A 25001-nucleotide genomic window follows, 5' to 3' on the forward strand; every position below is an offset into this window, starting at 1 on the left:
CTTTTGGTCATCTGTCCTAACATCTTTCCATCTGGCTCAGTGTCAATTTGTTTTATAATACTCCTGCAGAGCTTATAATACTCCTTGGGGTATTTTACTATGTTAAAGCTTCCAAGGAAATATAAGTTCATTCATGTGAGGTTAAACTGTAAGCGAGAGCTGAGTTGGATCAGGGCTACCACTTAGAACTGAGTTATCGAGAAGGCGTGGCCACAATTCCCCTCAAATTGCCATTGTGCCCACCAGCACTGTCCATAAACTTGGTCATCTTAACCTTCTCTAATTAAACTAGCTCACAGGCATGATATGAATAATATACACAAGCTTTAAATACATTTTACCAAGGCAAAATTACATGAGTTTGTCTTGTTTGCCCTTTAGCAAAGGTTACTTTTTGTGAGTAAACTTTCACAACACACTTAAGCACAGGTACAAGGACAATAAAAACAAAAGAGAACTCCATTATTGCTTTCTGTAAATCCTATTTACCTGGTTACTCATGCCTACTTATTGTTAAATATTAGCTCAGAAGAAAATATATCCCAAGGTAGCCCTGACAATTGTTGTTTTACTATAAGGCAGCTTTACATTTTGTGACTTTAATAGAATTTAGGAAGAAAATAGTTAATCTCTCCAATACTGAAGACTGTGCAGGAGGGTGAAACAGTAACTCAATTTGCAGGATAATGATAAGAGCTTTGCTAACTGAATTGACAGGGACACCCACTCTTAACTATTTTAGTGATCTGTTTATGTTATACTTACACTGCACCTTTAAATATTTGTGACTCATTTTCCTATTTTCAAATAAAGTGGTCGGTGGTTTCAGAATGTAAGCCTCCAGTCTGTGTGCTAATATGCACAACTTTGAACAGAATTTGGTGGATAGGTGTAAATTATGTTAAACCCAGACAATAGATTACATTACAAATGGAATCATTATTAGTCCTGTGGGCGTCTTTTACCGAGGCTGGAATATAGAAAATGGTGCACCTTTCAGATCACGGAGGCTAAACATTTGTTAAAGAAAACAACTGTTAAACTGGTTAGAGAAAAGCCCTGAAACTGTAACAATTTTTAATAAATAAAACATTTAGCTTGTAATTCTCTGCAATGTAGTCTTCTAAATGTAATCTTACAGGAATTAACATCAGAATCTGGCAGGTGCTGAGCCCTTGTGAGTAAATCACAGCAGACCAATTTATATATAAGCAAGAATATGACAGGCCTCAGCTGACAACCATCCCTTATGTATTTGTAATAATAAACTGAATAATTAAAGCTAGCAGCTACTACACCTTAATGTAATATAAACAAGCAAGTGCCATAGAGTTGTCACTCTTCTTTATTTGTAACTTGCTTTGTGAAAGAAAACACAAATTGAAAATACATCACAAAACGCATTCATTTCATTTTAGGCTCGGGCTAAAAGCAGAACTTCGAGTTCTGGAGGGCCAAAAATTCAAGTATTTGCAAGCTCCATGATTGAAGTTCAAGCTCCATTTAAACTATTAGGTAGCAGATGCTCTCCAGAAGTCTCCGTAGAACTAAAGGAAAGTTCACAAAAAAGAACACAAGCTAATTCCCCTTCTTCACTCCAGCAAGAAATGCATATCCCACTAGATCACTAGAGGATTGGACACCAAAGGATTCATTGTTGTTTTATTGCAGAAAAGAACAAACTCAGACAGGTGACTATTACCATTTTGCTTCCAATCAATAGGTCCTTTTTAATGGCGACATGGCTGAAATGTACAGAATAGATACATTGTCCATTCACTGACACAGATCAGATTCTTGAGCCAGTTACTAAAGGGACAGCTTAGGTGGTTACCATTCTTTACCTGTGTGGGAAGCGACTAAGGCTAAAGAAACCTGTCAATCCTTTATAATTAACTTTGGAGGGATGTGTGGCATGTACACACACATCCATCAGATGCAAGCACTTTCACTGGATGTTTAAACTAATATTCAGAGCTGGTGCTGCAGTCTCCATTCACCAGGGCTATCTGGAGAGGAACTAAATCCAACCTATTTAACACATGGGTGGGGAAACTACCTCTGAACTAATGGTCACTGTGTCCAGACCTCAGTAAACCACTGGACCTCAAACAACTGCTGAAACCACATTCTAGTCTCCACTCATGAAGGAAGTCGAGAATGGAGTTTGGACCCTTGACCTTCTCACTCAGAAGTGGGGATGCCACCACTCAGCCAAAAGTTCACTCCTGAAAATGGAAATAAATGTTTTTTTTGATAACTTTTCTTCTTATGGTGTGGCTTAAGCATTAAACAGAAGAAAATCCTCATCCTGGCTTGAACCATCATCTGTGTCCAGTTTTAGTTTATGAGAGTCTGCGGATTGACCATCAAATAAGGTAACGACATCCCAGGTGAGTTACTGATATCCAGTTGCATTTGGATTTTGGAGGTTTACGTTTCAAAAATGGTGAGCTGAAAAGGGTTAAAAAGATTATGCTAGCTGTGTAAAAAATAAGAACATGGAAATCTCAGGCAATAAGTGCCACTCAATTTAACTTGCAGGGTTTTAGTCATTTTAAGCTATCATTTTCGACAATGTGTTAAATTTTGACTAAGTGTGTGCAAAGACTTGAACTGATACCATGTCTTGCCCAATTAATATGTGCACATTGAATTACTATTAAAATTCTTCTTGGTAGGTTCAGTGCACAATACTGATGTGGTTGTTCCTAATTCGTACAACAGCATAGGCATTAGATCCTTGCACACAAATGCCAGCTGTGCATTTAGTTAAGCCAGAATAAATAGAGGCTCGCTGCTACCAGTTAATAATGCCACCTAGATGTGAAGTAATCAAAGCTGAATTATTAAAACTAGTGCATTATTTTTAATTCTCTATTAAAACTGATGGATATATTCCAACAGAGAATTCCACATAACCTTGTTGCTTAATTAACGCACTAATGGTATGTCTATTCAGTTTCACTGCAAATATTAGATTATGTAAAGTCAGAGACAGCAAATTAAACAATAATATGAAAACAGAATATGTGAAAAGGGGGAGGGCCCTGGTGCTATATTAATCCTCATGCATTTGCAACAGGGATCAGTGTTACACCTTATAGACTACAATCATATTAATAGAACATGGGTGGGTTGTTTAAAATTTGAGCCAACAAACTGTAGTGCTCCAGAGAAGCAAAAAGGAATCGAATGTTTTTTAAATCAAAGCAGGTGGCGGTGGGAGTTTCTGGATGAGTTAGCCCAAATCTGTTTTATGACCTTTCCTCATTCTAAATCATGTTGTCAGCTCCAATAAAAGAAACTAATCGCAGTCAGTATTTGTATATTCCTACATGTTAACTCACAATGTGGGCAGAATCTTGCTGAGGCAATGGGGGTCTCAGGCACCAGCTGGAGAGTCAGCGAGACTTTTGGGGAAGGCCTGTTGCATCCTAATTGGTGCCACTCGGGCAATTAACAGGCCAGCGGCGGGCCTGTGCTTGGGAACAAGGGCCCCAGGGTGTGAATGTCCTGCCTGCTGAAAGCTGTCAGCCAATCAGAGGCTTGCAGCTCTTCTGTACTCAGCAGTGCCTCGGAGAAGGGGTGGCTGCTGCCAGAACTTCACCCACCCATGGCATCAGATCGAAGAGGGACCCAGGCACAGTAAGTGATGGTGGGAGGAGTCTTGAGGGAGGGGGGAAGGGTGTCGGCAACAAGGGCAGGGGTGTGGCTTTCAGTGGCCCCCTTCCCATTGTTGGATCCCCCGATCAGGCACTGGCACCTTTGAATGAGGAACACTGCCCACAACACCACTTCCCCACCCCATTCTTAGCTTAGCAATTACTAAGCTTCCACCAGGCAGAATTTGACCATTTTACCTCTCCAGTTTCTGCTCTTCTTCAGGCAAGCAAGCTGGTTTGATTCCTTTAGGTTATTACAACAATAATACCGCAGACTCCACTCTTCTGCAGCAGAAACTATTATTCCTTTTCATCTCCTCTAATTCTCTCCCCTCCCCTCCTGAAGGTTTTGTGTCATACGGAGATGTGGCTCCGTACAGGTACAGGGTCTCCTGATCGGCCTTCCTATCTTCAATAAACTTAAGCGCACTCAAAACTGTGCTGTTCATATCCAACCCATATCACCAAGTCCCTCCAACACAACACCTCTGTGCTCATTGACCTACATTGACTGTCTAGCAACCAAGCAAAAGGCATTTCCTTAAACTGGTCCATGAGCTAACAATTTGTGTGTGTATATGTAGCCCCCTTTAATTTAAAAGTGGTTTCATTTGAAAATAGCCCAGCAGACAAGCTTTAGTTTTTTTTTATATTCATTCATGTGATGGGGCTGACACTGGCTAGGCCAGCATTTATTGCTCATCCCTAATTGCCCTTGAGAAAGTGGTGGTTAGGCCCCTCCTTGAACTGCTGCAGTCCATGTGGTGTAGGTACACCCACAGTGCTGTTAAGGAGGGAGTTCCAGGATTTTGACCCAGCGACAATGAAGGAACAGCAATATAGTTCCAAGTCAGGGTGGTGAGTGACTTGGAGGGGATCTTGCAGGTGGTGGTGTTCCAATGTACCTGCTGCCCTTACCCTTCTAGATGATATCAGTCATGAGTTTGGAAGGTGCTGTCTGAGGAGTCTTGGTGAGTTCCTGCAGTGCATCTTGTAGATGGTACATGCTGCTGCCGCTTTGCGTCAGTGGTGGAGGGAGTGAATGTTTGTGGGTGGGGTGCCAATCAAGCGGACTGCTTGCCCTGGATGGTGTCAAACTTTGTGAGTGCTGTTGGAGCTGCACTCATCCAGGCAAGTGGAGAGTATTACACTGGACAGGCCTTGGGGAGCCAGGAGGTGAGTTACTCTTTGCAGGATTCCCAGCCTCTGACCTGCTATTGTAGCCACAGTATTTATATGGCTGGTCCAGTTCAGTTTCTGATCAATGGTAAATGCAAGGATGTTGTTAGTGGGGGAATCAGCAATGACATTGAATATCCAGGGTGATGGCTAGATTCTTTCTTGTTGGAGATGGTCATTCCCTGGCATTTGTGTGGTGCGAATGTTACTTGCCACTTCTCAGCCCAAGCCTGGATATTGTCCAGGTCTTTTTGCAATTGGAGATGGACTGCTTCAGTTTCTGAGGAGTTGTGAATAGTGCTGAACATTGTGTAATCTCCAGCGAACATCCCCACCTCTGTTCTTATGATGGAGGGAAGGTCATTGATGAAGCAACTGAAGATGGTTGGGGACACTGCCCTGAGGAACTCTTGCAGTGATGTCCTGTAACTGAGATGGTTGACCTCCAACAACCACAACCAATAGAGAGATTTCCCCCTGATTCCTAATGGCTCCAATTGTGATAGGGCCCCTTGATGCCATACTTAGTCAAGTGCTGCCTTGATGTCAAGGGCAGTCACTCTCGCCTCACCTCTGGAGTTCAGCTCTTAAACAAGCTGTTAAACAAGATTAAGGTGAGTTTATGACAAAAACTACTGTTGAAAGGTAGAAGTGATAACGATAATCACTAAAATACCAATACAACGATTAAAAACAGAAAAGATTTTAAAAAACTCAAAGATAAGATTTCAAATCAACCTCTGCGGGATATTATTGTGGGCCATTGCTTGAGTTTCTTCTTTCCAAAGTGAAGGGACTGAAGCTGGAGGTTCGCTTTAGCAGCTGCAGTGGCTTCTGCCACCTACCAGTCAGTGTTTGCCTTTTTCAGGTGGATTCAGCAGGTCAGCAGGTTTATGGGAGAGAGAGAAAGTTTCCTATTCCTCACTAATTCTGCAGTTACAGCACTTGTAGATTGCCTGGTCTCTTTTGGCAGAATAGCAGTTGCAACAGTTGATTTCGTAATACCTTCCTTGTTGTCCTCGCTTGGCCAAGAATGATCTCTGATTTTGTTTTTCAGAGTTCTTCTTTGAGTTCTGCACACTAAAATGGCTGTTCTTAAACAGACTTTATATAGTTCCAAAACTTAAAATGGCTGCTATGTTAATTTTGATGAAGTATTGTTTCACTGGTCAAATAAGTTAATTATGTTATGGTCCTTTGAAGCCCCTTCCTGTTTCCTGTGCCCTCAGAAATAAAAGGGTGTTTCATACCTTTTTTGGAATTCATTGGACATCCCTGGAGGGCTCTTAGCATTTTTAATTACTCTTCATAGCCAACTCTACAGATATGAGTCTGACAATGTTTGAATAAACACTGGAAGGTACCATGTTGCCTGCCCATTCTTCCATTTTGAAAAAGGCTTTTAAACTCAATGTAAAGGTTTGAGAACGGAAATGTGCCTTTAAAACAGATGTTCTTAAAATCTGTAATATCATAATTACATGTTCTTGACACCTCCATTTTAAAATTCTCATCCTTGTTTTCAAATTCCTCCATGACCTCACTTTTTCCTAGCTCTCTAACCTCCACCAGCTCTACAACTCTCTGAGATCTCTGCACTTGTCCAATTCGGGCCTCTAGAACATCCCCGATGTCCTTCCACCCCATCATTGGCAGCCGAGCTTTCAGCTGTCTAGGCTGTAAACCTGGCAATTTCTTCCCTAAATCTCTCCACTTCTCTATTTCTCTCTCCTCATTTGAGATGCTCCTGGAAACCGACCACTTCAACCGAGTTTTGGGCACCTGTCTTAATATCTCCTTAACTGGCTCAGTGTCAAGCACCTTGGGATGTTTTCCTACCTTAAGGACACTAACCAACTGCCAGCTCTTGTTGTCGTTTATCATAAGATCATAAGAAATAGGAGCAGGAGTGGTCATTTAGCCAATTCAGCCTGCTCCACTATTAAATAAACTGACCTGATTGTGGCCTTAACTCCACTTTCCTGCCCATCCCCCATAGCCATTGATTCTCTTGTCAAACAAACACCTGTCTAACTCAGCCTTGAATATATTCAATGACCCAGCCTCCACTGCTGTCTGGGGGAGAGAATTCCAAAGACTAACAACCCTCGAAGAGAAGAAATTCCTCCTTACCTCCGTCTTAAATGGGAAACCCCTAATTTTTAAACCATGGTCCCTAGTTCTAGATTTCCCCCTGCATCCTCTCAGTATCTATCTGTCAAGCCCCTTCAGAATCTTGTATGTTTCAATAAGATTACCTCTCATTTTTCTAAACTTCAATGAGTATAGGCCCAACCTGCTCAACCAATCCTTTCATCTCAGGAATGAGTCTAATGAACCTTCTCTGAACTGCTTCCAATGCAAAGATATCCTTCTTTTAAAAAGGAGATAACGGTTGTACACAGCACTCCAGGTGTGGTCTTGCCACTGCCCTATACAGTTGTTGCCCAATGGAAGCTCACTCAAGGGGCCCTTCTTCATGTATGAACCTAAGCAGAGGTTGCTGGTTAGCTGATTGTTCATAAGACATGGGATGGGGTAGGGGTGTGTGTGTTGGTGGGGGAAGGGGTGGTGAAAGCACAGGAAAGGTTCTCTATCCTTTCCTTGATGTCCATTTGTATATTTTGCAGCCCAACTATGAAGCTGACTCGCTCCATGCCAGCTCGCCCCGCAGCCATTACAAACTGCGAGAAAGCTAAATTGGCGGAGAGTGGAGCTTCCTCCCCTCACTCGGGATGGGCTGGCGGCTCCATCAGTCCCGGCAGCGCCAGGGCTGAATAGTGGGTGCTGCCAGGACCACAGGAAGAAGGCCCGAGGAAGATCATGGCTGTCCTGATAAGGTAAGAGGGTGGGAAAGGAATACAGAGCCCAGGGAGAGGCCCAAGGAGAGGGGAGGCAGAGGTGGGGGTCAGGTTTTGTTGGGGAGGCGGCACGAATGGAAATGGGGGGGTAACATCTTGGGGGCGGTGCCCCCATGCATGTCAGGCACCCCCCAAATGTTGTGATGTTGTGCCCCCCCTTCCTGTCATTTCTCATTTAGGCCTTTAAAAGTGGTGTTTGGGATGGGCAGCATGTTATCCAGGTCAATAAGCTTGTTAACAAACCTAAATGCCCCATGATTATTTATTTATATTTGGCAGACAGGCTGCCAATTTCAGCGTCCACCCTCCTGGTATATTATGGGGTAAGCTCCGGGGTAGGCAAGAAGGTGGTGGGCTAGCCACCCGGCCTACTTTATGTGCACCCCCACTGAAAACACACCTAGCAAGGGAAAGTAAAATCAGCCTGAGGAGGGGATATGTTGCCTAATTTTTCTCCTTTGTAGGCTAGGGACATTTCAGCTTTTTATAGAGCTTAGATCAGTTGAGATTATTTCCTAGTTTTGGTTTATAAAAAGACATTCTATATGAACATATGACAATGATGGACAGGAAAAGTCCCACTGGTCCACTGAACCTGTCTCACACAACTGCAATATCTAGTGCATTACAATATATACACTCCCCAGCTTAGCCAAAGGTCATGTAGTCTCCTGGGAGAGGCCAGAAACCAAATAAAACCCAGGGAAATTAGGAAAGAAAATGTGAAAATAATTCCCCTCCAACCCCTTTAGACAATCGAAGCTGGTTCAGGAGGCTATTGTAGTCCTGATTAATGTCATACACCGTCTGCCATTTATATGATGCCAGTTTTGCCAGGAACAGGTCCTGTTCTCGCTTGAAGGAATGGCCTGAAAAGATCATCTTCAACAGTGTCACCATAAATATGATCTTTTGAAAGAAACCTTTTGCACTCCTTTCCCTCCTCCTTCCACCACTCTCCAGCGCATGTTCCATCAATAATGTGGGTAACACAGGAAGGATGTTCTAGCCCTGGAGAGGGTCCAGAGGAGGTTCACGAGAACGATCCCAGGAATGAAAGGCTTAACATATGAGGAACATTTGAGGACTCTGGGTCTATACTAGATGGAGTTTAGAAGGATGAGGGGGGATCCAATTGAAACTTACAGAATACTGAAAGGCCTGGATAGAGTGGACGTGGGGAAGATGTTTCCATTAGTAGGAGAGACTAGGACCTGAGGGCACGGCCTCAGAGTAAAGGGAAGACCTTTTAGAACAGAGATGAGGAGAAACTTCTTTAGCCAGAGAGTGGTGAATCTATGGAATTCATTGCCACAGAAGGCTGTGGAGGCCAGGTCACTGAGTGTATTTAAGACCGAGATAGATAGGTTCTTGATTGGTAAGGGGATCAAAGGTTACGGGGAGAAGGCGGGAGAATGGGGTTGTGAAACTTATCAGCCATGATTGAATGGCGGAGCAGACTTGATGGGCCGAATGGCCTAATTTCTGCTCCTTTGTCTTATGGTCTTATGGTCTAACACACTTTAATACAGCTCATGCACGTGTAATAAACAACATATGAAATGAAGAAGCCCATCCCACAATAGTGTTATTTTTAAAGTATCACAATAAACCACCAGGATCAAATTGAAAAATGAAAGAATTGTGTGCACCTGAGACCAAGCTCAGCATGGGGCATGGTTAATTAATATTAATAATATTAATATTGCCTCAAACCACAAGGATTTGCCAGTGTAATATTACAGCTGTGTGGTGTGTATTTCTCATTATGGAGCTCCCGCAAAGACAGCTTTGCAGATGCAGAGAGGCTCTTTTATTATTCATGTTTCACCTGTCACAAATGTCACTCTTATTTTTTTTAGAGTATCGCTCAAATTTAATTCTTCCTTCAATACAACAATGCTTCTTTTTCAAAAAATAACTTGGAACAATTTATTTTGGAGGAAGTTTGCCACACTGTTAGACAGTAACAGCGTACCACCTTTTACTCTGAAGTTTGCCTGAACCATAATAGGAGAAGCAAGAAGCTATGAATTTTCAGTGGAAGTGTCTGACTACTCTAAATATATCAAATAAAGGTTCAAGGTCAGTACTGTTGACACAAATGTTACTGTCGCATAGAAACAAAAATATAACAAACCTGTTGTCTCTAAAGCAGTTTTTAAAAAATCTGTCATAAATACCGTACGGCCAGAATTTTCCGCCCGCTGTTGGTGTCGGGCATCATGGCAGGTGTGAGGGACAATATGGTGGGATGGCCAAAAATCAGTTTCACGCCATCATGAAACCAGGTTGGTGATAGTCCACTCCAACTGTCAATGGCGGGTCATCTTTCCCACTGCCAGATGTTGGGAATGTCATTTTAATACATTTGAATCTAATTACAAGATTCTTCCTTCAATACAACAATGCTTCTTTTTCAAAAAATAACGCTGAAATCTTGCCCTCACATTGGATCATTCGGGCACGTCGGCGTGTTTTACAACAGCATTTAAAAGGCACGCAATTGGCTGCTGAACTCGGAGGTGAGTGCACACTAACGTTGTGCAGTGCTCACGAGGGTCACCTTTTTGACTTCGCGGAAGAGGTGCTTGCAGGCGAGGGCATAGGCATTTTCCTGGCTGGGTGACAGCTGGGACAAGGGCCGCACTGCAGTTGGGGCGAGTTGCGGGGGTGGGAGGGGGACAAGGCAGCATGGTCTGATGGTGGTGCACAAGCATATGCAGGGGTGGGAGGGAGGGGAGGGAAGCAGCCATGAACTAGGGAAACCTTATATAAAGTGATCATTCTTCTGCAGCTAAGACAGTTCAGGTGCAGCTACATTGACACGCTTGGAGTCAGGCTTTTAGCTTATCTGCTTTGTTTCCTGGCTTTGGCAGCCATCAGTTCGCAGCAGCTTCCTATCCCTTGAAGAGTGCTAGCTCTTTGCAGGGGCGGCCTTTAAATATGGCGCCCCATTTACTGGGGGCATGATGTGACAGCGTGGCGGGTGAATCACAGCTCCGCCCTGCCACCGATCTGGCATGTTTACCGGGAATGCATTATTGATGAGATATGGAACACGCTGGAGATGGGACGATATGGCGCAAAAAGCCGCCACTGCAGCTGATGGGTAAAACATCCTTTTTCCCACCCGCTGCCGCACTTAGTGCAAATCGGGGATGATTCTGCCCTACGTTCCTAACCAGTTCTCTGATTCTTCTTTAGCAGATTTATTAACATTTTAAAACAATTATTTTGAAGAAAACCTCTGAATTGAAGCTCTTGGTACAGTTGTTGGTATGTCAGGTTGTGCTGTAATCCAATCATATTAGTCATTGACTAAGTAGATCATAAAAAGGTCATACATTACAAGTTTTCCATCACTGAATCAGACATCAATTCTTCTGCAGCAAAGGCAAGGCAGGCCTTACCCTTAAACAGCAACAGCTCAGCTATTGCTCTCGGTTCCATTCGGAACAATTACAACTTGTCTAGATGATGATCAGGAGATGTAGTCATTACTTCAATCTAAATGGTATTCAATCCACACTGTTAGCGTCATGGAAAATAAGTAGCTTTCTACAAATTGCACATCTATGATGGATATGATAGGTAAGTCTCTAAGGTTGTCATTACAGATAAAATTGTATATTTTATGTCCCAGGGAATTTAAAAGTTGATTTCACCATTTTTGAGATTCATTTTGTTCACAATAACAGGCCTGTCATGTGGTTGTATCATTATGTTATAAATTCCTGGGGGAGAAAAAATAAATTCTATCTCTAACAACTGCAACAAAGCGATATAGGAACAGCAGCAGTCCCTGACATATGTTTGACTGGAAATTGCCAAGGCAGCGAAAAGGGACCAAATGCAAGTGTGTAAGGATATTGAAACCAGAAAGAGTGAAGGGGGATGGGTAGGAATTGTGCTGGTGACAGCAATGGGAATAAGATATTGCCTGGATGCAACACTTACAAGTGGTAGTTCGACATTATGCTATGCTATGAATATCTTGCTCAGCTAGGGAGGGGTTAAAAGTTAGCCAGAATTTCAAGTAATGATTGACGTCCGATTACTTTTGTTAGGGATGTGTGCATGTGCGGATATTGGTTCAGAGCCTCATCATAAATAGTGTGTAGGCAACAACCACCTATTCTCAGATATGAAAAATGACCTCTTGGAGTTATACTGGAAACTTCCAGTATCCATTGAGCTTCCTTAGCACCTTCAGGGAAAAAAGGAAGAAAGAAATAAAACAATTACCACCCTTGTGAGATCTACAACGCCACGTCATAATGAAAATAAAAGTAACTTTTTTTAGTGAATTCCCAACAATAATTTGATTTGAAGAATGATTTTAGTACCTCTACATTTCTGCATTATAAATATTGAACATTAAAGGCTTACTTATAGTGCTTTACTACCTTGAAAGCTGAAAGTAATACTTAGCTCAAAATATCAAGTGATCACCAAGTAACTAAGTGCCTCACTGAGCAGTCTCAGTTTCGGGAATCATGAATGAAAAACTGTTATAGAATTCTCGACAGGTTAAGTGAGTGGCCAACAATATGACAAATGGGCTATATTGTGGGCAAGTGCGAGGTTATTTACTTTGGTAGTAAGATTACAAAAAGAGAATATTCTTTAAAGGTCATGAAGCTGTTAAATGTTGATAGAGAAATTTGGGAACACAGAAAGTTGTCTGCAGGTAACAGCAAGCAATTGGGATTAAATTGATGAAGTCTTGCTACAATTGTATTAGGCTTTGATAAGACCACACCTGTAGTGTGCCATGCACAGTTTTGATCTTCATATCTGAGGAAGGATATATTTGCTTTGAAAGTGGTACACTAGATTGAATCCTGGGATGACTGAAAAGTTTTTATTTCCAATTCATGGCATGTGAGCATCTCTGGCAGGACCAGCAGTTGTTGGCCATTCCTAATGCCCTTGAATTGAAGGGTTTGCTAGGCCATTTCAGGGGGCAGTTAACAGTCAATCACATTGTTGTGGGTCTGGAGTCACATGTAGGCCAGCCCAGGTAAGGATGGCAGATTTCCTTCCCTCAAGGGCATTAGTGAGGGGTTTTTATATCCCAGATTTTTATTAACTGAATTCAAAGGTGGGATTTGAACCCCTGCATCCCTGGGCATCTGGATTAATTGTCCAGAGATATTACCACTACGCTACCATCTCCCCTGAGAGGGGCTGAGTAAATTGAGCTTATACTCTCTGGTGTTTAGAAGAATGAGTGGTGAGCTCATTGAAATATACAAGATTCTAAAGGAGCTTGGCAAGGTAAAGACTGAAAGCTTGTTTCCCTTGGCTGAGGAATCTAGAACATGGGGGCACAGTCTCAGGAGAAGGGATCAGTTATTTAGGACTAAAATAAAAAGAAACGTCTTCACTCAGAGGCTTGTGAATCTTTGGAGTTCTCTACTCCAGAGTTTTGTAGATGTTCCATCATTGAGTAGAATAAAGCCTGGGATGGATAGATTTTTTTATCACCCGCAGATGTGGAGAATAGATGGGAAAATGGATTTGGGGCAGAGGATCAGGCGTTCTAGTAAGTGCGTCAACAGTTGGGGTTTTACTTGGGCTGTAAGCTTCGTCAACCTGCGAGGATCGTACTTACGTCCATCCTTGGGGTTGCTCTTCAATGTTGTACGTTTTGGGCTTGTCTAACAGATCCTTCTGGAATGGGAGTGGATGTGATCACCAGCTCAACAATACTGTCTGCTAACTCTGCATTTGAAATATCACAAAACGTAACCCTTTCTCTGCATCTGCTGACCAAGTGGTCTATGGATTCTGCAGGCTGTTGTCGAAATGACATGAACTTTAGTCAATGAATATGGAAGTTTAACTTGCTTTTGAACCTGTCTTCCAATGTAGTCCATATCTTTTGGGGATCCTTCAGCTCTTTTTTCTGTTAACCCTGACATGTTCAGCCGGTGTAGACCTTCATTCCCAATCACTAGGTAAATTTTTATGCCTTGCTTTTCTGGTTCAGTCACACCTAAAACAAGAAACCATGGCTCTGTACATTGTTTAAACAGTTTGAATTCAGAAAGTAGGTCAGATGCACACCAATTCAAACTGGGGAATTTTGTGGGCATTCTGACAATACCTCTTTGACCTTCCTTCTTCTGTAGTATCTGGGATGAGTGTCGCTGTAGCTGCTTTCACACACTTTTCCAAAGCACCGCCCCTGAAGATGAGCCATGGTGGCAACGCACCGTGGAGTAATGTCGTCTTTGCTTTTTATTCAATTTATTGTTCAGCAACTTCCGAAGCACTCATTAATGTACCTATAATATTATAATCACAACCTTATGTGGCCCGATTGTTACAAAGTTGTTTTTTGTTTGACTCTCCCTTGCTCACTATCGATCGATCCAGCCCACACCCTGGCCACTCGCCTTCCCCGACTGAGCTAACCCGGTGCTGGGCCTCTCGGCGTGCTGTCCCACTCACTGAACCGGCAGGCTATGTGCTGCAATCTCACCATGAGGGATCCGTCTGCCTACCAGCACTTTACTTGAGCACTAGCTCGGCGCTGTGTCTTCAAAGCTTTTCCTCACAGTTATCACGCTCCCTTTTCAGCACTCTCTGATGCTGCGGCTTCATTGTGGTCTGACCAAAATATCAAGGGTCTTCTCATGCCATGTAGCACGATTTAGGGCTGTTCACCACGTTGTATCTGTACTTAATCTTGCTGCCACCTGTCTTACCACCGCTGATCACCGTGTCATGTTATTGTAATGATATAATACCTTGGGCTTACTTACTGTACAAAACACAAGACACAAGGCACAAGTCGCTCATTGGGGATTGGGTAAACATGAGTTCATTTATTAAGGCACATGAGAACAGTCATACATAGAAATAAAGCTTGAAAGCATCAGAGCTGTGTCTGTGCTCTGCTCAAAGCAAAGTGAAACTAAGGCTGGATCACATGACACATTTCCCTTCCAGTGATGTCATGCTGATACCCCTTAAAGGCATATCACAACAGCCATGGCAGCTAAGCCTGTCTGAATCCTTAAACAAATTTCACCTAAGAAAGTAAGAAATTCAAAGCCAACAATTCAAGGTCTACCAGCAATTATTTTATCAGTGTGTTTTAACCACCATTTGGTGCATAATTTAAAGTGGCAAAAAATGGCGGTAGTGGATCAGTCACCCATCGTACACCCCGCCCCTTTTATCTTTCTATTGACTGGCAGAAATGACTATTACTTAGCCATAGTTCTTAGAAGTTTCTTACTATGCTTTTCCTGCCTCACTATTCCAAAGTTGAATCAATTGAGCTGATTGTCATCTTGATGTCAGACCATTCAAGAGCTAAAGATATTGCAAAGCCTTTTTTATTTTCGCTTTACTTGATGGAAATTGAAATGTATTTGATCTTGGGGTATTATTAAATTTTTCATTACATGTTAACAGGTCCAAGATAATAAAATTGCACAATGTAACATTTTCTATTATTTGGACCTTGTATCTCTTGCAGATTACAATGGATGTATGCCAAAATCTTTTTAAAGAAAACATGATTAAAAATACCTATTTTTAAACACTTTACAGTGGTTGTTTAATGATGTACAGCAGCAAATTTGTGTTGGGTGATTATTACCACAAATAGCCTGTGGAAATTGAATCAGGTGACCGTATCCCATTAAATTATAATTGATGGGTGCATGGGCTGACATTTGTTCTGTTTACAGTTGGAAGCTTAGAAGTGTTTGCCTCAAATTCTGACAAGTTGCCTTTTGCATCACTCCACAGCATATCTGAAAGATGAGTTCACATTTATTGCAGGTATTGTATTACATTGGTACAGTGTGTGCTAATGGATAGGAATCTAGTCTGGCTCTGCAACAAAGTTGTTATTCTATCAGCTGATTCAGATGTGCCAATCACATGGGGGAGAATTTTCCCCATGTTGGGCATGCCGAGCGGGAGCGGGCCCAGGCAGGCGCGCGATCGGGTCCGCGCCGCCATTTTATGAGGGCGGGCCAATTAAAGCCTGCCCAGTGTCCTTCACGACTCCCGTGCATAGCGGGAGTGGGCGAGCGGTGGCAGGCGTGCTCAGACCGCTGGGTCAAATGGCGACCTGGCAGCCTGTATAAAGAAAGGCCTGGCAGCCTTGGAAAGGCTGCTCGCAATGGCTGGGCAAAGAGCTCTGCAGAGGGACAATGGAGGTGACGTAAGTCCAGAGGGTAGGCCATCGGGGCAGGCCAGGCTGGAGGGTAGGCCATCGGGGCAGGCCAGGCTGGAGGGTAGGCCATCGGGGCAGGCCAGGCTGGAGGGTGGCCCAGTGGGGCAGGCCAGGCTAGAAGGTAGGCCAGTGGGGCAGTGTGCCCCTCGTTTTTCAGATGAGTGCCCAACTGCCCTCCTGGAGGAGGTGGCAGCATGGCAGGAAGTCCTTCTTCCGAGGGACAGGAGGCTGAGGTCTCCCCACCTGACCAAACGTGTGTGAGAGGAGGTGGCCGAGAGTGTGAGCTCCCATGATGTGGTGCAGCGCGCATGGGTCCAGTGCCGCAAAAGGTACAATGATGTCCTACGCTCAGGAAGGGTGAGTACCATGTTGCCTCAAGTCACTTAATGCAGCCGTCACCCTTTACCCCCAACACCTACTCTGAGTACAGTAACATCATTGAACCCCTCACGGCATATATCCCTCGCTGGGTGGGCCAGCAGAGATTACCCAGGCCCAGTTCACTCTGAGAGGGTTGAGCTAGGATGTGTTCTGCATCTGCAGCATGTGTGACACTGGCACCCAGAGTGTAGAATGGGGTTGAAAGTCAAGAGTCTGCACCTAGACAGAGTGCTGGAACTGGGAAGCATGTCGAAGTCAGGATGCTAACATGCTGGGAGGGGAGCTTCCAGTTGGTGGGTCACCAATCCATCTGCTGGTGTTTGCGCTCCACGTGCTTGTGCCTCCTTGCTTAGCAAAGTGATACCTTGTGGTGCCACACATGAAGGAGGAAGCATTTGGCCAATGGAGGGGTGGGGGGTCAGCCCTGGCTGGTTTGGGTGAGTGTGCGGCAGCTGCTGGGTGACTAGGAACTGGAGTCCTGCAATGTCCCTCTCTGGTTGGGTTGGCAGGGATGCGATGGGAATCCAGATGCAGGCTGGACTAATCAATGCTCTTCTCTTCTTTTCAGGAGAAGACTGCGCAGAATTCCGCAGAGCGGATGCAGGCTGGTGGAGGGCAGGCCCAGTTGGCCATTCTTACGCCTTTCGAGCAGCAGGCCATGGATCTGGTGCCATGGCCCCAGGTCCATCAGTGGTGGTGAGGCTGGGGTGCCACGGGGAGGCATGTTTGGTGAGCACTCAGGTCACCATGTGTGTCCCAGCAGCCATGGCACTGCTGAATGCTCAGTGATTGAAGTTAGTAACATGGGTTGACCATTGATAATTGAAGGATGAGGGCATAATGATCCGGGGGAGCGGCATGCAAGTTGACATTGTCTGCACTGTAACTAATCAAATGTCCTTTTCTTTCCTTTCAGCATCACCGGAGCAAGGCTGGGAGGGGGAGGCAGAGGGCCCACCTCTCACCCCTGAAGAGCAAATCCACTCACCAGTGTTACACCATCTCAGCCAGGCAGACACCAGCACAGGTACTAGCACCTCGGTGGGAATTAGATATTTGGCTAGTGTCCCGGGTCCCGGCGGTGAGGGCACTTCACACTCGCTTGAGGTGCGGGCAGAGACAGAGGGTGCCCAGTGTGCCGGCAGTCAGAAGACTGCTGGGGACCAGGTACATGCTCGGTCAGTGGCTGATGATGTGCCTCTGGAGTTGTCCGTGAGGCAGCAGATGCAGGGTATGCGGGACGATCTGGCGGAGATACATGAGGCTGTGCATGGCATAGTACCCGTGCTGGAGGAGTCCACATGGAGCATCACCAATGCAATGAGCCTCATGGCTGAGTGCCATGCTTCCTTCTTAGAGAGAGTGGCGGCTCTCATGGGGAGGCTCTCCCAGGAGAACAATCAGGGCCTCCTGGGGTTGCGCTCAGATCTGCAAGCCTTCAAAGTGGCATTGGCCACAATTGGTCAGTGCCAGTGTGGGAGATGATCTGGGCAACAAGTTCCCCAGCTCGGTGCCCATCTACCTATGGTGAGCAGGTAGGTCCGAAGTGACCTCATGTCGGCGCAGCAGCTGCCTGTCGTCTCTGCGGGCTCCTCTCAGGGCACTCCGGATGAGGGCAGCAACTCCTCCGCCCCTCTCCCAGTGACCATGGCATTTGATGAGGCTGCAGCGACTGGGGAGAAGCCAGCTATGGAACTGGCCACTTCCTCCCAGGCTCCACGGGCCAGAGGACGCCCGCCAAGGTCATCGAGGCCAACAGGGCAGCACAGTGAGCAGACTGTCTCAGATGCCAGTGCCAGCGAGGGGTCAGCACCTAGACATAGTAGCCGTAAACGTTAATTTAAGGCACCTTAAGCGCACCACGGGTTTCTCACTTGTGCGTTTATGTTGGCCCATAGTATTTAGTCGAAGACTTGGTGTGATGTCCAACACCGTTTTTGTTTTGCTTTATGAAGTTATTTTTTTTTGCTCAATAAATTTTGACATGTTGCCATGTCTCAGGGTGATTCCTTACATCTGCATGTGTACGGGAAGCCATGATGTTATGAGTGAGTTGTTTGATATTGAGCTTTATTGACAAGGGCCTTAGTTAATGTTAGTATCCAGGCTGATTTAGCACTCAGGTATCGAGTGTGGAGCCTGCAGCCCTGGCGTGTGTTGGAGGTCCATATGTGGTGTGCGAACTGAAGGTTCTTTGGATTAAAGCTTCCCGGGTGTCCCTGCCTCCCTGGAGTATGCCCGGGTCAGCGTCTACCCCCTCAGCGTTCTCCTGTGCGTGCTCAACCTTGGACTCACTGTTGGACTCATCGTCTGCAGCCGGAGCATCTGCGTCTACATCTTCTTCATCCACTGCGTCCCCCCTTTCCAGCGCCAGATCGTGAAGAGTACAGCATGCAACTACAGTCAGCGACACATGATCTGGGGGGTACTGGAGTGTGCATCCTGAGCAGTCCAGGCATCGGAAGTGCATCTTGAGAAGACTGATGGTTCTCTCCACCACAGCCCTTGTGGAGGCATGGCTCCTATTGTAGCGCTGCTCAGACTCTGTTCTTGGAAGGCGGAGAGGCGTCATGAGCCACCTTCTGAGGGGATAGCCCTTGTCACCCAGCAGCCATCCATCCAACCGGCCTGGAGCACTGAAGGGCCCCAGCACCTGAGAGTGTCTGAGGATATAGGTGTCATGGGAGCTGCATGGGTACCTTGCACAGACTTGTAGAATCAGCATCCTGTGATCACACACTCTCTGCATGTTCATGGAGTGGAAGCCCTTCCTGTTGACAAAGGCACCGGGCTCACCTGCTGGCGCCTGGATGGCCACATGTGTGCAGTCTATTGTACCCTGGACGCGGGGGAAGCCAGCAATGGCCGCGAAGCCTCTGGCTTGCTCTGGCTGGCTGGCCTCGTCCCAGTGGTATAGGATGAAATCAATGCACGTCTTTCACCTGCTTGATACAAATGTGGACAGCTGATTGGGAGACTCCGCAAAGATCACCCACCGACCCCTGGAAGGATCCAGAGGCATAGAAGTTGAGGGAAGCTGTGACCTTTAGAGCCACTGGCATGGGGTGTCCGCCCACACAGCTTGCGGAGATCTCAGGGCCAATCATCTGACAGATATAGTTGACTGTCTCCCTTGAGTGACGGAGCCTCCTTCGGCACTGCACCTCAGACATATTGAGCTAGCTGCTTCGCCAACTGTAAACCCTAGCAGCAGGATATTAGCATCTTCTGCGACCCCTTCCGCCTTGGACTTCCTGTTGGCTCTGCGCATCTTGTGCCTGCACCTCTTCTCCCCAAGGTGGCTCCCCTGGAGGCTGAATGTGAACTCCTGGCCTCCTCCCCCTTCTGGCCCACCCTTCCTCTTCAGAGGAGGTGCTGCCAGTGGAGAGCACAACTCCCATCCCCTGGCTATGGGAAGGCTCCCTGAAAGCGGCAGGCTCCAAAAATGATTTTGACTGTAGAGTCCTGATCAAGGCTCTTACTCCTGTCCTAGCAGCTGGTATGAGTTTTAAAGTCTTCCTGCTCACATAGGCAAGTAAAAGTTACTTTCACAATTAAATCCCTCAAACATCACATTCGCGGTCCCACTCATCCATCTTATCCCGCCCGTGGATGATGTTTATACAAATGTCTCCTCCTCGCCTGCCCGTTGCGCCCATGCAATGTCCTGAAGGTCGCACGGGCTGTGAAAATTCACGACGAATTAATGCCTCAAGGGCCTTAACTGGCCCATTAATTGATGGCAGGCGCGCATCTGAACTTACAGTGTGCCCACGTTCCCAAATATTGTGTGGTGATGTCAGGACGCTTGCCCAAAGTCACCGCGCGCCATTTTACACGCAGGTTTGTGGGGCCCACTCCCCGCACGCCAATGGGAAAATTCTGGCCCTGATTCCCATGTTGTAGTTTAGGCCATGAAGAAGCCATGTGAAGAATAGCACATAGCATAATTCAGTGCTTCCTCCATAGAAATCAAACAAATATTTAATAATGGAACAATTAAGATTGTTGTGCAAGGTGGCCAAACCCAATGGTCCAATGCAGTAATCTTCAGTGGTTGATATTTATTATCTTGAAACCAATTTGTATTTGACCAGAGCCCAAGTTAAGATTCGAGCCAAATTTGATATAAAAGTGCCAATTGGGAGCTAAGAACATTACAAAAATGGCAACATTTGATGCCCAGATGTTTGTTTAGTAATGGAATTTAAATGGTGAATCTTTGGCAACCCATAGCATGAAACAATTGAAAGTTGTAGCTAGGAAGGCACAGTTAAAATTGCCCAGCAAAATCAAACGAAGCAAACTGACCCTGTCTTTGGTAGAACGTTTGGATCTCACATTACCAGTAGAGAAGTTACATGTAGAGCTCAATCATGACTTTGAATCCCTTCCCCTGTCCAATTTTGATCTGGACAAACTTAAATTGCAGATGGAATTTCAGGAGAGGGTAAGAGAGAAAGAAAGGAAAACTCAAGAGAGAAAGACATGGAAGTTCAAAAGAGGGAAAGAAAGCAAGAGAGGGAAGTTCAAGTGAGGGAAAGAGAAAGAGAAGGAAGAGAGAGCAAGGGAATAAGAAAAGGAAAGAGAATTCCAACTCCAAGAATTCGAAATGGAGCTAGCAGCTTACAGGGAGAGAGAGAGAGAGAGCAGAAAGCTAGCAGCTTAGAGGGAGAGAGAGAGAGAGAGAGAGAGCAGAAAGCTAGCAGCTTACAGGGAGAGAGAGAGAGAGAGAGAGAGAGCAGAAAGCTAGCAGCTTACAGGGAGAGAGAGAGAGAGAAAGCAGAAAGTTAGCAGCTTACAGGGAGGGAGAGAGAGAGAGAGAGTAGAAAGCTAGCAGCTTACAGGGAGAGAGAGAGCGAGAAAGCAGAAAGCTAGCAGATTACAGGGAGAGAGAGAGAGAGAGAGAGAACAGAAAGCTAGCAGCTTACAGGGAGAGAGAGAGAGAGAGAGAGAACAGAAAGCTAGCAGCTTACAGGGAGAGGGAGAGAGAGAGAGAGAGAACAGAAAGCTAGCAGCTTACAGGGAGAGAGAGAGAGAGAGAGAGAGCAGAAAGCTAGCAGCTTACAGGGAGAGAGAGAGAGAGCAGAAAGCTAGCAGCTTACAGGGAGAGAGAGAGAGAGAGTAGAAAGCTAGCAGCTTACAGAGAGAGAGAGAGAGAGAGAGAGCAGAAAGCTAGCAGTTTACAGGGAGAGAGAGAGAGAGAGCAGAAAGCTAGCAGCTTACAGGGAGAGAGAGAGAGAGAGAGAGAACAGAAAGCTAGCAGCTTACAGGGAGAGGGAGAGAGAGAGAGAGAGAACAGAAAGCTAGCAGCTTACAGGGAGAGAGAGAGAGAGAGAGAGAGCAGAAAGCTAGCAGCTTACAGGGAGAGAGAGAGAGAGCAGAAAGCTAGCAGCTTACAGGGAGAGAGAGAGAGAGAGTAGAAAGCTAGCAGCTTACAGAGAGAGAGAGAGCAGAAAGCTAGCAGTTTACAGGGAGAGAGAGAGAGAGCAGAAAGCTAGCAGCTTACAGGGAGAGAGAGAGAGAGAGAGAGAGAGCAGAAAGCTAGCAGCTTACAGAGAGAGAGAGAGAGAGAGCAGAAAGCTAGCAGCTTACAGGGAGAGAGACAGAGAGAGAGAGCAGAAAGCAAGCAGCTTACAGGGAGAGAGAGAGAGAGAGCAGAAAGCTAGCAGCTTACAGGGAGAGAGAGAGAGAGAGAGAGCAGAAAGCTAGCAGCGTACAGAGAGAGAGAGAGAGAGAGCAGAAAGCTAGCAGCTTACAGAGAGAGAGAGAGAGCAGAAAGCTAGCAGCTTACAGGGAGAGAGAGAGAGAGAGAGAGAGCAGAAAGCTAGCAGCTTACAGGGAGAGAGAGAGAGAGAGAGCAGAAGGCTAGCAGCTTACAGGGAGAGAGAGAGAGAGAGAGAGAGAGCAGAAAGCTAGCATCTTACAGGGAGAGAGAGAGAGAGAGAGAGAGCAGAAAGCTAGCAGCTTACAGGGAGAGAGAGAGAGAGAGAGAGCAGAAAGCTAGCAGCTTACAGGGAGAGAGAGAGAGAGCAGAAAGCTAGCAGCTTACAGAGAGAGAGAGAGAGAGAGCAGAAAGCTAGCAGCTTACAGGGAGAGAGAGAGAGAGAGAGAGAGCAGAAAGCTAGCAGCTTACAGGGAGAGAGAGAGAGAGAGAGAGAGAGCAGAAAGCTAGCAGCTTACAGGGAGAGAGAGAGAGAGCAGAAAGCTAGCAGCTTACAGGGAGAGAGAGAGAGAGAGAGAGCAGAAAGCTAGCAGCTTACAGGGAGAGAGAGAGAGAGAGAGAAAGCAGAAAGCTAGCAGCTTACAGGGAGAGAGAGAGAGAGAGAGCAGAAAGCTAGCAGCTTACAGGGAGAGAGAGAGCAGAAAGCTAGCAGCTTATAGGGAGAGAGAGAGAGAGAGAGCAGAAAGCTAGCAGCTTACAGGGAGAGAGAGAGAGAGAGAGAGAGCAGAAAGCTAACAGCTTACAGGGAGAGAGAGAGAGAGAGAGAGCAGAAAGCTAGCAGCTTACAGAGAGAGAGAGAGAGAGAGCAGAAAGCTAGCAGCTTACAGGGAGAGAGAGAGAGAGAGAGAGAGAGCAGAAAGCTAGCAGCTTACAGGGAGAGAGAGAGAGAGAGAGAGAGCAGAAAGCTAGTAGCTTACAGGGAGAGAGAGAGAGAGAGAGAGAGAGAGCAGAAAGCTAGCAGCTTACAGGGAGAGAGAGAGAGAGAGAGAGAGAACAGAAAGCTAGCAGCTTACAGGGAGAGAGAGAGAGAGAGCAGAAAGCTAGCAGCTTACAGGGAGAGAGAGAGAGAGAGCAGAAAGCTAGCAGCTTACAGGGAGAGAGAGAGAGAGAGAGAGAGAGAGAGCAGAAAGCTAGCAGCTTACAGGGAGAGAGAGAGAGAGAGAGAACAGAAAGCTAGCAGTTTACAGGGAGAGAGAGAGTGAGAGCAGAAAGCTAGCAGCTTACAGGGAGAGAGAGAGAGAGAGAGCAGAAAGCTAGCAGCTTACAGGGAGAGAGAGAGAGAGAGAGCAGAAAGCTAGCAGCTTACAGGGAGAGAGAGAGAGAGAGAGATCAGAAAGCTAGCAGGTTACAGGGAGAGAGAGAGAGAGGGAGCAGAAAGCTAGCAGCTTACAGGGAGAGAGAGAGAGAGCAGAAAGCTAGCAGTTTACAGGGAGAGAGAGAGAACAGAAAGCTAGCAGCTTACAGGGAGAGAGAGAGAGAGAGAGGGAGCAGAAAAGTTAGCAGCTTACAGGGAGAGAGAGAGAGAGAGAGCAGAAAGCTAGCAGCTTACAGGGGAGAGAGAGAGAGAGAGAGAACAGAAAGCTAGCAGCTTACAGGGAGAGAGAGAGAGAGAGAGAGCAGAAAGCTAGCAGCTTACAGGGAGAGAGAGAGAGAGAGCAGAAAGCTAGCAGCTTACAGGGAGAGAGAGAGAGAGAGCAGAAAGCTAGCAGCTTACAGGGAGAGAGAGAGAGAGAGAGAGCAGAAAGCTAGCAGCTTACAGGGAGAGAGAGAGAGAGAGAGAGAGCAGAAAGCTAGCAGCTTACAGGGAGGAGAGAGAGAGAGAGAGAGCAGAAAGCTAGCAGCTTACAGGAGAGAGAGAGAGAGAGCAGAAAGCTAGCAGCTTACAGGGAGAGAGAGAGAGAGCAGAAAGCTAGCAGCTTACAGGGAGAGAGAGAGAGAGAGACAGAAAGCTAGCAGCTTACAGGGAGAGAGAGAGAGAGAGAGAGCAGAAAGCTAGCAGCTTACAGGGAGAGAGAGAGAGAGTGAGAGCACAAAGCTAGCAGCTTACAGGGAGAGAGAGAGAGAGGAGAAAGCTAGCAGCTTACAGGGAGAGAGAGAGAGAGAGAGCAGAAAGCTAGCAGCTTACAGGAGAGAGAGAGAGAGAGAGAGAGCAGAAAGCTAGCAGCTTACAGGGGAGAGAGAGAGAGAGAGAGAGAGCAGAAAGCTAGCAGCTTACAGGGAGAGAGAGAGAGAGAAAGCAGAAAGCTAGCAGCTTACAGGGAGAGAGAGAGAGAGAGAGTCAGAAAGCTAGCAGCTTACAGGGAGAGAGAGAGAGAGAGAGAAGCAGAAAGCTAGCAGCTTACAGGGAGAGAGAGAGAGAGAGAGAACAGAAAAGCTAGCAGCTTACAGGGAGAGAGAGAGAGAGGAGAGAGAACAGAAAGCTAGCAGCTTACAGGGAGAGAGAGAGAGAGAGAGAGAGAACAGAAAGCTAGCAGCTTACAGGGAGAGAGAGAGAGAGAGAGAGAACAGAAAGCTAGCAGCTTACAGGGAGAGAGAGAGAGAGAGAGAGACAGAAAGCTAGCAGCTTACAGGGAGAGAGAGAGAGAGAGAGAGAGCAGAAAGCTAGCAGCTTACAGGGAGAGAGAGAGAGAGCAGAAAGCTAGCAGCTTACAGAGAGAGAGAGAGAGAGAGTAGAAAGCTAGCAGCTTACAGAGAGAGAGAGAGAGAGAGAGCAGAAAGCTAGCAGTTTACAGGGGAGAGAGAGAGAGAGAGCAGAAAGCTAGCAGCTTACAGGGAGAGAGAGAGAGAGAGAGAGCAGAAAGCTAGCAGCTTACAGAGAGAGAGAGAGAGAGAGAGCAGAAAGCTAGCAGCTTACAGGGAGAGAGAGAGAGAGAGAGAGCAGAAAGCTAGCAGCTTACAGGGAGAGAGAGAGAGAGCAGAAAGCTAGCAGCTTACAGGGAGAGAGAGAGAGAGAGAGAGCAGAAGCTAGCAGCTTACAGAGAGAG

This window comes from Cetorhinus maximus, chromosome 11, assembly GCF_964194155.1.
Source record: "Cetorhinus maximus chromosome 11, sCetMax3.hap1.1, whole genome shotgun sequence".
NCBI classification, from domain to species: Eukaryota; Metazoa; Chordata; class Chondrichthyes; order Lamniformes; family Cetorhinidae; genus Cetorhinus; species Cetorhinus maximus.